Source organism: Papaver somniferum, chromosome 8 (assembly GCF_003573695.1).
Source record: "Papaver somniferum cultivar HN1 chromosome 8, ASM357369v1, whole genome shotgun sequence".
In the NCBI taxonomy this organism is placed as follows: Eukaryota; Viridiplantae; Streptophyta; class Magnoliopsida; order Ranunculales; family Papaveraceae; genus Papaver; species Papaver somniferum.
Window position 1 is genome coordinate 15,850,295 of NC_039365.1, and position 13,875 is coordinate 15,864,169.

The 13,875-nt window shown below is 34.5% G+C and overlaps 1 long non-coding RNA gene across 16 annotated transcripts; it reads left to right on the forward strand.

The window, feature by feature from the left end:
• LOC113304373 lies at positions 1–4,313 on the forward strand. 16 transcript variants are annotated; one of them, XR_003338160.1, is made up of 11 exons: positions 3–925; positions 1,018–1,070; positions 1,532–1,631; positions 1,852–1,991; positions 2,158–2,240; positions 2,324–2,460; positions 2,926–3,036; positions 3,125–3,201; positions 3,643–3,672; positions 3,756–3,820; positions 3,928–4,313. It is a non-coding gene; the product is annotated as an uncharacterized LOC113304373 (long non-coding RNA). The 16 variants fall into 16 exon arrangements; XR_003338159.1 differs by having other exon boundaries at positions 2–925; positions 2,324–2,386; positions 2,926–3,201; XR_003338154.1 differs by having other exon boundaries at positions 2,324–2,990; positions 3,098–3,201.
• The last annotated feature ends 9,562 nt before the right edge of the window (positions 4,314–13,875 follow it).

The window sequence follows — 13,875 nt, forward strand, 5'->3', positions numbered from 1 at the left end:
AAAATATTTTCATGTTGTGGCATCGAATAGAAAAAGACACAACGCAATTCATGCTTTAAGGGATAGAAAAGGGCTTTGGTTAGAGGAAAAATATCAGCTGGATCTGCTTTTAAGGGATCATTTTTTGCATATTAGTACCACTGATGGAAATAGTACTGATCCGATTTTTGAACAAATTAAACCAAAAGTGATTACTGACATAGAAAATGATGATCTAGTTAAAATTACTGACAAGGATGAAATTAGAGAGGTTCTGTTTTCTATGAATTCTTGGGGATCACCAGGGCCAGATGGATATCTATTTCTGTCTCCCATATCCAATCTCATTACTTTCACTTTCCCTTCCTTCTTTTGCTCTTGGTCTCCATCTCTAACCTAAGGAACCAACCCATGGAAACAGAGAAATTAGTAAACCTAGATGTTATTTAAACAAAACTAATAAACCCTTCTATAGATTCTTCTTCTGAAATCGCTCGTCTCACTTTTCGAGTTGTACATCTCAAATCTGTTGGAACATATTCAACCTTATTATTTCTCCATTCATCCCAAAATCGAAACTACAAATATCGTGTATTCAATTGGGTGTGATATGTGATTCGAACCTAAGGGTTTTCGTGATTAGATATGAGACATGATTTGAAGCAAGGGTGTTTGTTCCAACCGGTCAAGTTTTTCGTGTTTTCTTCACTAAAAGGAAATCGAGCTCTCAGATCTATAAATTAGCACCATGAATGCTTCGATCACTTACCTCTTCATCTAATTGCAAGTTTAGGATTTTTTCAATTAATTTTATTTTCTGAATCTGAGAGGTACAAAAGGCAATAGAGGAGTCAAATTGGTGGCGGATTCTGATATTATTGTTGATGTTTCTCATAAGGTTTTGAGGTGCTAATAGGAGCGGTTGGTGGAGTTGACAGTGGTACTGGTATGTGTACTCAATTCTTAGTTTCTCTTAGTATCTCTATCAAGGGTTTCTCTTTGTGCAGCCACTAAAATTTTGTCTTTGTGTGTTTGTAGTAAAAATAAGAGTATCTCTAGATGAAATCAGGGTGGAGGTACGAACTACGAAGGTAATGGTGTTACATATTGATTTAATCATCTTTCCTTGTATGTTGTCAAATGATTAGTGCTTTCAGGTTGCCATTGATAAAATAGTTAGATCTCAAACGGATATTTTTGTTTGCAAGCTTTATAACAAATAGGTATTCTATCTTGTAGATTTCTAGGTTCTTGAGTGAATGATCTGAAATTTTAGTTAGTTGGTGTGTTATGATGTTTGAAGAATATTGTCGAATGGGTATTTTTCATCTGTATAGCGCATGAGTTGTATGCTTAAATGTCAAAGATAATTTACTATTTAGTTTCTTCGCAAAGAAGAAAACCATTTCAAATATAACTATATAAGTTACTACTACACATGAATATGAGTTTGGAATCATGTTTGTTACTGCTGTTGTTTGATTATAATTGTGCAGTTTGATGACTTGCGATTTTGGTAATTTTATAGAAGTTCTTGAATTGGTACTTGTAGAGGAAAATGTCTCGTACTGAAACCCATCAAATGCGCCGATGTTGTGGATATAAAGAGAAAATTGAGAAGATGGGAACTGTATGTTTCTTTCCACTATCAAGTATGCGTGATCTCTTGGTCCTTGCTTATTGTGACTTGTAGTGTAGTGTTTGTTTCTGCTGCAAAGGCGTTCGTGGGTTTTTCTTATTGTTCTAACCAAAACAAGAGACCCCACTTTGCAATGGTCTAAAGGGAGGTGCTTCCCATGGGATTTATCTTGTGTACCCTTTGATTATCTTGTGCTTCCCATAGGATTTATCTTGGGTTTTGCTTGCTGACAGATCTTGAGTGGTATTCCTGCTCCTTCAAACTTTGGAGAAGATTGGAAACGTCGTGCTCAGGGGTGTGTTGTACTTGACAGACACAGGGCCAATAACAAAGGAAAGCGAGTGTTCAACTTCAAAAATCCTTTATTTGGTTTGTAAGAAGTTACTCTTTATATCACTATGTTGAAGACTTTGTTCTTGGAAGTATCCATGCCTTATAAAATACTTTAGTGGAGTATTCATGCCTTGTATGTATAATATGGGTATGTACAGATTGTATTGAAAAAAATAATTGAATCTGAATATTATTTTGGATTCCAGGGTTACTTATTTAATGGGAATGGATTCGATTATACGAAAGTGGCATTCGTGAGGGATACCAAAGCTTAACAAAGAAGTTTGAGGTTTGTTTCGCCAGCGAACATATTGCATCTCCTAGTTTCCATTCCCACTTTAAGTTTACCTTGTAAGTTGTCTTAATCTGCAGATAGTATTGCAAGACTTATACTAAATCAAAGGACTGCGAAAATGCAAAACCTTGGAATGAAAGGTGTTATTTTGCATTCCCCTGCACAACACAGAATGAAATCAAGCAATATGGTGATGTTAATTTGGTTAGCTCAGGTTGTTGTATATTGGTAGAAAATAAACAAATATTCTAAGAGAACTGTTACAATCGCAGTATATGAAGATAGTTTTGTTTCTCACTTGTTTTTTGGTAGTCATATCTCTCATAACTGAGGAAAGTTATATTGCATTATGATTTGGTTATCAGGCTCTACTATTACTTATACTCCTCAAGCAGTTGATGTACCAAGGAAAGTTAATAAATATTGCAGAGTAATTTCAGTTCTTCTTTATTTTGGCTATTACATTGTTTTGTTTCTGAATGTAACTTTCCTTTCTTGGTATGTCACTGATAGTAGGTGGGGATTGAGAAACATATATAATGGACCAGCATTGCTCTGACTCAGATAAATCACAAGAACATATCTAAGCATCATTCCTTGTTATCATTTAGTTGTTATTAGTTTCTCTAAGTCTCGTTGTAAATCGTATAAAGTTCTAAGGTTATAGATCCGCTTTCAGGATTTAAACTGGGGTCAACAAAACATACATCAGAAGAAGAAGTGGAGAAGTAGGATGCCGTAAAGGTAACATCTAAAGTTCAAGGATTAATTGTGATGAAAACTAACCCAGGTAACTGTTCACAATTCTTCTCACATCTTGGTAATCGTAAAACAATGCACTGGTGAATCAGACTTGTAGGTCTCCATTTATTACTCAGATAAAAATGGACCGCCTGTGAGTCTGCGTTTCTTACTTATCACAGTTGAAGGACTAGCTATGCTGAATACAACCCAGGTAACCATTCACCGCTCTTGTCGCAGCTTAATAACTTTGTGTATTATGTATTTCTCCGTTTGATGTACGCCTATCCATATGTCACTACATTTTAATTTTTGTAATGACAGTTTGATTAAGATACTCCCATTCCCATACTCGAGTCATGTTAGTTTCGTTGTAAGATAACCAAATAAGAAAATTCCATCAACGGTTTAAATATTATGTCATGGTTCTTGTGACCGAACCCTACTCTTAGTTTACAATAGTGAGTTATGCATGAGTATTTTTTTTGTCGACTGTATCACCAGGTGGGTCTAGTCAGGATTTGTTAGTTTTTTTCTTCAGTGGGTATGTACAGATTTTATTGCAAAAATAGGTTAATCTGAATGCTATTGTGGATTCCAGAGGTTACTTACTTGTTGAAGATGGATTCGATAATATGAAATTGGCATTTTTCAGGTATATCAAAGCTCAACAAAGAAGTTTGAGGTTTGTTTCGCCAGCAAACATGTTCCACCTTCTAGTATGGCTATTACATAGTTTTGTTTCTGAATGTAACTTGCTTTTCTTAGTATGTCATTGAGAAGAGATGGGGATTGAGAAACACAGATAATGGACAAGCTCTGCTCGGACTCAGGTAAATAAAAGAACTTATCTGAGCATCATTTCTTGTTATCATTTTAGTTGTTATTAGTTTCTCTAAGTCTCACTACAAATCGTATTAAGTTCAAGATTATGTTTCAGCTTTCAGGTTTTAAACTTGGGTTTGCGAAACACACAGCAGAAGCAATAATGATCTCCAAGGAAGCATTGGTATTTGGTTTTGGAATCTCCAATAAGATCAGACCCCAACAAGAATGCTAATAGATCAATTTGTCTTCACTAGAACCACAAATGAAGCTCCTTCAATTTCGGCAACTGTTGGAGATGATGAGTATTGGGATGGAGATATTCAGTAATAGTGCTGGTTTTAATACTTGTTTAGTGGCTAATCTTGTAAGATAACATTGGTCACAACTCCAGATTTTAATCCTTTTTGTATAATTTGAAACCATTGAATCATTGAATGTTAAATTGGATGATTATTTGTGTGCAAGTTTAATTTGATTCTCATTTTTATTTGATTTGAATTTGGTTTTCATTTGACTCTCATTTGAATTCTAATTTGAGTTTCATTTGATTCTCATTTGAATTTTAATTTGAGTTTCATTTGTTTCTCATTTGAATTCTAATTTGAGTTTCATTTGTTTTTTATTTCAGATTTAGTCATATTAAGTCAGGACAGACAGCCAATCTGAATCAATTTTTTTTATATTAAGATTTATATCTATGACTATTGACGACAGTCATAAACTGTTGACCGTTACAATCGATCGTTGATATAAGATTTTCAAAGACCCGCACAGACACGTCATAGATGAAAACGATGCTCAAACAGCGACCCTTTCCCCGACCGGCAAAACAAGTCATTTAACTCGTATCTATGACTTGCTTTTGACGGTTGCGAAACTGCTATTTTCCACTAGCACCGGGTTTCTTTCAGTCTCACTGGAATTTGTTGGAGCAAGAAATTATCGATTTAGTTACTGGTTTTATTTTAATCTGGTAAATTACCATAATCGGTAAATGATAATTTCATCTCTCTAATACCAAAAGTTGAAAACCCGATTACTCCAGTTGGCTTTCGATCCATCAGTCTTAGCAATGCTTTATATAAGTTGATATCTAAAATTCTAGCTACCAGACTCAAACCCTGTGTTAGATAAAATTATTGCGCCAAATCAATCAGCTTCCCAAAAAGGAAAATTGTGGATAACATTGTTATAGCACATGAGATGCTACATTCAATGAACACAAGTAAGTCCAAAATGGTTTTCTGGCTTTAAAGTTCGATTTATCTAAAGCATTTGATAAGATGGAGTGGAAGTTCATTGTGCATATGTTTAGGAATTTTGGCTTCAGCGATAAATGGTGCAGTTTGATTTATGAGTATATATCAACAGTCAAATCAACTGTATTACTTAATGGAATTCCGGGCGTTCCATTTATTCCATCCAGAGGTTTTAGGCAATGAGACCCGTTATCTCCTTACCTGTTTATTACAGAATTTGAGGGATAATCTAGATTATTTGCACATGCTGAACTAAATAAGACTTTCTCAGGTATTCAGCTGAACAAAAATTTTCTAGTTATCTTGCATATACTTTTTGCATATGACTGTTTTTTTAGAGCATTACTCGGTCGAACTCGCATGCGTTTCTATCTCAAGCATGTTTGTCAATGTTAGTGATCAAAACTAGAAATCTTAATTTCTAGCCTATTTGTAGATGTCTCGGACTAGGACATAGATAGTATAGTTGAGATTAAATCTCTCGACGTTCATCTCTTGAAGACGAAGAACTACTAAGGGGAGCTTGTGGAACTTCTACGACAAAAGGTATGTGGAGACTTGAACTTATCTATCACTTGGAAAGTCTATTTCTACTATCTCCTATATTGAGACAAAAGTCGTGTTACGATATAGTTTTCTCTATAGACATTTGAGATTTCGATCTAAGCTTTCTCGAAATATGTGTTGGTAAGCTTTCACTTCGACCAAGTTCATCTTATGTCATGAGAAAATTGCCGAGTAACATCTTACATGGTTTGTGTGATACAATCATTTGGCGTAAGACTTGGAAGGTTTCAATAATGATTATTTCAATATCTTGAAAATTTCTTTGATGGTAATAATGTGTGAAAACGTCTATTGACATTATAGAAGAATGTTTCAACGATTGAAATAAATAGTTGATTATGTAACCATCTTTGGATATAAGCATATATAGTATGTTCACACATTAGTGTATAAGTACATAAACCGGAAGCCAAGAGTATGCATATGTGTGTATACGAAATTGGTGAATGAGACAGGTTAAGTATGCGTACCCGTACGCATACTGGCGGAAGTTCTCGAACCGAGAATTTCTGCTGAGTTTGGTTTTGGCAAAAATCTTAACTAGTCACCTTAAGTATGCGTACCCGAACGCATACTGGTGGAAGTTTTTGAACCGAAAATTTCTGCTAAGTTTGGAAACTTTACAAACTCAAAACCGGTTGCTTAAGTATGCATACTCGTACGCATACTTAAGCTGGTTACTTTGTCAAATCGGTCAAGTCCATGAACTTAAACATTTAAATCATATAGAAAGCAATCTTTGCAAACCGTGGATATAATGTGATTCAAGTGAATCAAACCGATTTGATTTCAACTGTGTTTTCTAAACAATTGAACAACTCTTAACTAGTTTCATTTGAGTCATTTGAACTAGTTATGGTTAAGATGAATAAAGTTGATACGAGAGTAATCATATGGCTAACCTCGGTTAACTATTTGTGAACCAACATGGTGTACACGTTTAGGTACGGTTACATAAACCTAAATGAGGGTACATTTCATTTGTGTGTAACAAGCTAAGTTCAATCTAACGGTTGAAAGATATTAGCTTGGTTGAATCAGGTTTTTCATCTAACGATGAATATTGAATGCTTTGTTACCAAGGTAACTTGGATTGCAAACCCTGATTTGAAAACTATAGAAAGGAGAACTCTAGTAACTGGGAAACCTAATCCCCCCACACCTCCTGTGTGATACTAGTTGCATAACTAGAGTCGATTCTCCTTTAACCTTAGGTTTCTTCTCGAGAACCTGTAGGTTAACGACTTGAAGACTTCATTGGGATTGTGGATCCAGACCCAACTATTATCTTTGTAGTTGCGCGATCTGATCTTGATGTTTCTATCGCGCTGAGTACAATTGAAATAATTGGCTCGAGATATTATATCTGCGATAGGAAAGATAGAAAAGGAATCACAAACAAACTTCATCTCATCGTTTGTGATTTCACAATAACTTGTTTCGCTAGTCGATTAGGTTTATTATGAGGTGATTCATAGTACTAGGATGTTCTTCGGGAATATAAGTCTGGTTTATCAATTGGTTCATGTTCACCTTGATTTATCAAAAGACGGAACAAAAACTCTTGGGTATTTCTGTGGGAGACAGATTTATTAAATCCTATAGACTTTTCTGTGTGAGAAAGATTTGTCTATCAAGTCTTCGACTTTGGGTCGTAGCAACTCTTGGTTGTGGGTGAGATCAGCTAAGGGAATCAAGTGCGTAGTATCCTGCTGGGATCAGAGACGTAAGGAGCGCAACTATACCTTTAATCAGTGTGAGATTGATTAGGGTTCAACTACAGTCCAGTCTGAAGTTAATTGGTAGTAGGATAGTGTCTGTAGTGTATTAATACAGTGTGGTGTTCAATCTGGACTAGGTCCCGGGGTTTTTCTGCATTTGCGGTTTCCTCGTTAACAAAATTCTGGTGTCTGTGTTATTTCTTTTCCGCATTATATTTTGTTATATAATTGAAATATCACATGTTATGCGTTAAGATCAATCAATTAGAATATCCAACCTTTGGTTGTTGATTTACATTGATTGACACTTGAACATTGGTCTTTGGTGCCGCTCAAGTAACTCCTCTTATATTAAATCAGGCTCGCAGATTTCTATTTGTTGATTGTGGATTGAATTAAGAGTTAGAGATATTATACTATTTGATATACTTTAATCTAGATTGAGTTTGACTGTCTAGTTAATTCTCTAGAAAGTGTACTGGAGTAAGTCCTCTCAGACTGCCAAACGAATTGTTGGGTGTGATTGTTAGACCCCCGCATTTTTCAGTTTTATATTCAGTAAAGCGAATATAACTGCAATTAGAAATCTAATGAAAATATTAGATATTTTCAGTAATTCTTCTAGCCAGAATATAAATTATCACAAAACAGGAGTGTTTTTTAGCAAAAAAGTGTATCATAAACACATGAAGACATTATCTAGAATGTTAAGAGTGCAGAGAATTTCCAGAGATGAAAAATACCTGGGAACACCTCTACTTTTTAATAGGCAAAAGGCGTCAAATTTTGAACCTTTACTTGAAAAAGCTTACAAAACTCTACATGGATGGAAACAAAAGCTTTAATCTCAATTTGGACGCCTAGTTTTGATCAATTCAACTATTTCTGCATTCCCCTGTTATCAGATCCAGTGTTTTGAATTCCCATCAACTGTGTTAGACAGGTTGATAAAATTCAACGGGATTTCTGGTGGAATAAGAGTAATCTTATTACGCAAAAACGCTTATTACCCAAAGGCTTGGTGTTCAATTTGTACACCGAAAACATGTGGGGGGTTAGGAAAACGTAATCCACATAGAATGAATATATCTCTATTGAGTAAGCTGGCTTGGAGGTTATTAAATAACCCTAATGATATGTGGGTTAGGATGCTTAAAGGGAAATATATTCCGAGAAATCACCCCTTTCATAAATCCAATTACTACAATTCTTCGTGGATTTGGAAAAGTATAAGGAAAGGGTTAGAAATTATAAAAAGCAACAACATATGGGAAATTTGGAATAGGAGAAACATACAAATTGCAAAGGACAATTGGATACCAAACACAGGGATTCTAGGTAACTGACAGAATGGAGATTTAATATTTTTTGACAGATCTCATTGACAGTGAGGGTCATTGGAAGAATGATCTCATTGCCTCTGTGTTCCCTAGGGATGTATCTACTAAAATTAAATCAATATATATATATATATATATATATATAAATACACAAAACCAAGATAGATTAAGATGGTAAGGCACAAAAGAGGGGTAATTTTCTACTAGGTCAGCATATAGAGTATTGTCTCGTGAGGAAAATAACAATAGGGATAAAGTTTGGAATTGTATATGGCACCTGGAAACTATTCCTAGAGTTACTTTGTTTGTCTGGAAAATATTAGCGGATATTTTTCCATTGAAAGAAAAAATGAATGCTCATCTAAAACATGTAGAACCTTTTTGTGTGTTGTTCAATTCTGCGCAAACAGAAACATCTTCTCATCTTTTTAAATCATGCAATTTCAGCAAAGTTGTGTGGTTTGGGATTGGAATTTCTATGTCAAAATATAATGGTGACTTTTACAATTGGGTCAAATCTTGGTTTACAACGGAATTATAGGTGTGGAAGGAAATCTTTAGCATTATATGTTGGAAGATATGGAATCATAGGAATGATGTTAATTTTAACAGGGCTAAACCAAATCCGGTGGAATGCATAAAAGATATTCTATCTTTCTTAGAGGAATGAATTTTTTTTTTCCAGATATAACAGTTTCTAAAAGGAAAACATATAAATACTAAGGACAGCAAAATAAGGAGGATATTACAGAGTTGAAACATGAAATTTTCTTTGTAGATGCTTCTTATGATGAAAATGATGGTTCTTATGGGATTGGGATAATTTTCTGGTAACAAAACTCTATTGCTGATATTTGTTTCTTTTTAAGAATACAACAGGACCAACAGCAGCAGAAGCCTTAGCCATTCAAAGTACAATCAAATGTACGCAGAGGCTGAAGTTAAATAACATAAATGTAAGGACAGACTGTAAGGATGCAGTAAATTTTCTCAACGGAAGACCATCAGCTTTTGACTGGAGAACAAAGTCTATTTTAAAAGATTTGTCAAATTTTTTAGGTCAAAATATTGTTATTAATATGAAATATGTACACAGTGAATATAACGAGGAAGCAGATCAGCTTTCAAAATAATCTTTGGATGAAAATGAACCAAGTAGTATAATTTTGAAAGATAAATTACTCAATGGCATTGTAAATCGGCAGATTATTATGTTGTATGGTTCTTAGTTTTTGAATAAATCTTCAGTTTATTAAAAAAAAAAGTCATAACAAACGTAAGTAGGTAAACTGCATTTAAATTGTGGTTGTATCGAATAAAATTGATCCTTTGATGGATAATGTAAGAATGTCATTTTAGCTCCTTTCTTTTTCTTATCGACGGTATTCCTCACCAACCGGAGTTACATTGCAATATATTAGATCCTATATTTATAGGTCACTTAATTGGTTTTACTATGCACTATCTCTTTAGCAAAACTCTCGATTACAACAGTATAGCTTTACGGGGTCAATGTCCTGGTTTCACAACACTCTCCTCTATAAATTTATTACTTCACGGAGAATCTTATATGCTATTAGCATTATGTAACATGCATATTTTGGAAATAGACTTGGGGACTAAGAAACCAATTTAAATAAAAAAATAAAATTGTGCTTCGACTCTACTATCAAGAAAGAGAGATACTTGACGATCTTTGGGAGAAAAAAGTGTTAGAGCATTGCTCGGTTGAACACACAAGTTTTGCTATCTCAAGCTTGTTGTCAATGTTAGGTGATCAAAACTATATCTTGATTTATAGTATACGAAGTCAAGTCTCGGACTAGGTTAGAATTGTAGTTGAATATCAGAGATCACCCTTGAAGACTGAAGATCGACGTAGACATTTGAAGAACTTATGTATCAGTTATATGATGACTGAACCATTCTATTTTACTCACTATACCATCGTTCTATCTATAAAGACTTATAATAGAATTACAAAGAAGAAGTTTCGAGTCAAGCTTGTCTTGTGAAAAATCTCGAAATCTGATTTAGAAATTAGATGTTCAAAGGTCCTTAACAAAATTAGTTCTATGAATTAATTTGCGGATCAATTGAAAACTGGCCATGCAAATAATCATATAACTTGGGAATGTTTCAAATACCATAAGAGAGAAATATGAACTTACTGATATTTCTTCTCATGGTAGGTTGGTGAACCAGTTCGCAAACCATAAATATATGAGATACAGAAATACAGGAAGGTTTGCGAAATACAGAAATACAGGAAGGTTAGCGAACAAGTTCGCAAACCGCAAGTTCAGTTGGGAACAATTCATGAACTCGGTTTGTGAACCGCAGTGAAATGAATTTTATAAGTTGGATAAATAGGCTAGAAGCTAGCAAATCCGGTTCACGAACCGTGGTCAACTGAGTTCGGTAGTCTAGAAGGGTTGGCGAACCTGGTTCATGAACCGTAGCACCCTGACTCGTGAACAAGCCCTACGGTTGGTGAACCGATGTACCAACTATCCCGATAATATTTAGCATATGCTTAAAGACTTATTATTTTAATATGTTTACATTTCTAGGACTATCTTAAAAATATTCTATGATTTCATTGATCACTTAAACACTTTTGTGTGAGTATCATGATTAATTTCTTAAGTATTTAAATGAGCATGAAATAGCTTTCAGTTCTTTAGCTAACTTTTCAAACCGAACAGTCATTATACACGATTCTGTAACCGAACCTATGTGTATACATTTGTATTGTATTTTGAAGACCTAAAGTGCCTGCTTGATTCTCAAGTTATCTTAGATTGAATTCTAAGCTAACCCTGATCTTTTAAAACTATAAATTGAGCATCCCTGTCAACTGGGAAAATCAATCCCTGAACTTTGTGTCTTAGTTGATTCTAGAGTCATCATCTATTGACCTAGGTTGCTCTGTGACACGTTATTAGGTCTACGACTAAAAGACTTCGCTTTAGGAATTCATGAAGCCTGGTCCGACTATTTTTACCTTGATAGTTCGTGAATCATGATCTTGTTTTTATGTTATCGAAGTTCTCATAATGTCTTTCAGGCAAGATAGATAGTAATCACAAAATTCTCTTCGTCTCATAATTTGTGATTCCTCAAGAAAGATATCTAGAGATTGATTTTAGCTAGCTAGTTGATATTTACAAGATTGTTTTTGAGAGGTGGTTAAGGATCTAGGATGCTCTTTGAGAGTTGAAAGTTTCGGATTTGTGAGGTTTGCTAGCTTTGTCTATTGCAAACAAATTTCCACACCTTGATCTTTGATCTAAGCGGAAATAAAATATTTTTATCTGTTAGAGATAGGTTGGTATTAAAATTCTTCACTTCGGCTGAAGCAACTCTTAGGATGTAAAGGACGTCAGCTAAGGGGATAAAGTGCGTAGAACCTTGCGAGGTTCAAAAGACGTAAGGAGCGTGACTGTAACTGAATCGCTTGGAGGGTGGGTTCGGTCTACACTACATTCCAGTCCGAAGTATGATAGTAGGCTAGTGTCTATAGTGGCTTAATACATTGTGGTGTTCAATCTGGACGAGGTCTCGAGGTTTTTCTGCTATTGCGGTTTTCTCGTTAACAAAATTTCTGGTGTCTTATATTTTTCCTTTTACGCATTATATTGTGTATATTTATAATTGGATTTACACATGTTTGTATGTGTTCAATCTAAATAGATACGTCTACTTAATTGTAATCGATCACGAGACTAGTTTCTCGTAGAATCCGTATATTGAAAGATAGATAAGAAGTTCAATCACTTAGAAGAATTCCGATTGAATTATTTGGATATAGAGATTAACGTTCTCAATCTTATTGCCTTCCAGTTATGGATTCAGGGAAGAAGTGCGATAACTAAGACCATCTTATGGAATCTATGCAATATATACACAAAGTGTAGTCGTGGGAATATCAATATTGCAATTCTCAAAATAGTTTACTCCTCTTTAGCTAGTCGCGAACAAAAAAGTTAAGAGATTAACCTTTGAGAACATATATGAGATATCCGTTCTAATTATCATAATTATGATAGCACAGAAAAAAATTTGCAAAAAATAAATAAATATACCTAATAATAAAGATTAGGTATTGCAACCATTGCAAAAGTAAAAAAAAAAAAAAAACTAAATAAACTTTAATAATTGCAAAATGATAATATTTGAAGTAGCTAATGTAGAACATATAAATAGGAACTTCAAAATCTAGTGTTCCTCCTTGAAACAATAATAATAAGTTCCTACAAGGAGTTAACTAGAAAGGTATATCCCTAAAGAACTTCAAATTCCAGAAATCATTGTCAATATTAGAGCATTACTCGGTCGAACTCACATGCGTTGCTATCTCAAGCATGTTTTTCAATGTTAGTGATCAAAACTATAAGTCTTGATTTCTAGTCTACTATAGCTAATGTCTCGGACTAGGATAGAAAGTGTAGTTGAGCTCAAGAACTCCATGGCAATCATCATACAAGACGATAGACTGCTCAAGGAACTGGTGGATCTTCATCGACTAAAAGGTATGTGGAGACTTGAACTTATCTATCACTCAAAATTCTATCTACTCTATCTTATATCTTGAGACAAAAGTCTTTTTGCTATATAGACTTTGATTATACACATTTGGTATTTCGAGCCGAGTTTATCTCGCATATCTATTTCTCGAAATATGTGTTGGTAAGCTTTCGCTTTGGACAAGTTCATCTTTACCTAGTGACGAAAGTCATGTTATGTTTCAATCACTTTGATTTGCATTGACGAAAAATAGTTTGTGAATAACAATTATATGATGTTCTCTAAGAATGTTTCAATGATTGAAATGAGAGTTTAGATTATATAACCATGTTGGATATAAGCATTGTTGTGGAAACACATATATGTATAAGTCCTTATTCCTTGAACTGAAGTTTGCGAACTTTGTTGATCAAGGGAACCGGAACAAGAGCTGTGAACTCAGTCCGCAAACTGGCGGAAGTTCTCGAGCCGAGAAAATCTGCTGGAGTTTGAGAACTCCTTCCAGGAACTTAAGTCCGCGAACCCAGTCCTCGAACTTGATTTAGGTTATATCTAAAGACGATTGTTTGTGAACTCATGTTTATATAAACTAAGGAATGCTAATTGCAAATCGTGGCTATAAAGTTCATGAAGTGACTCGAGT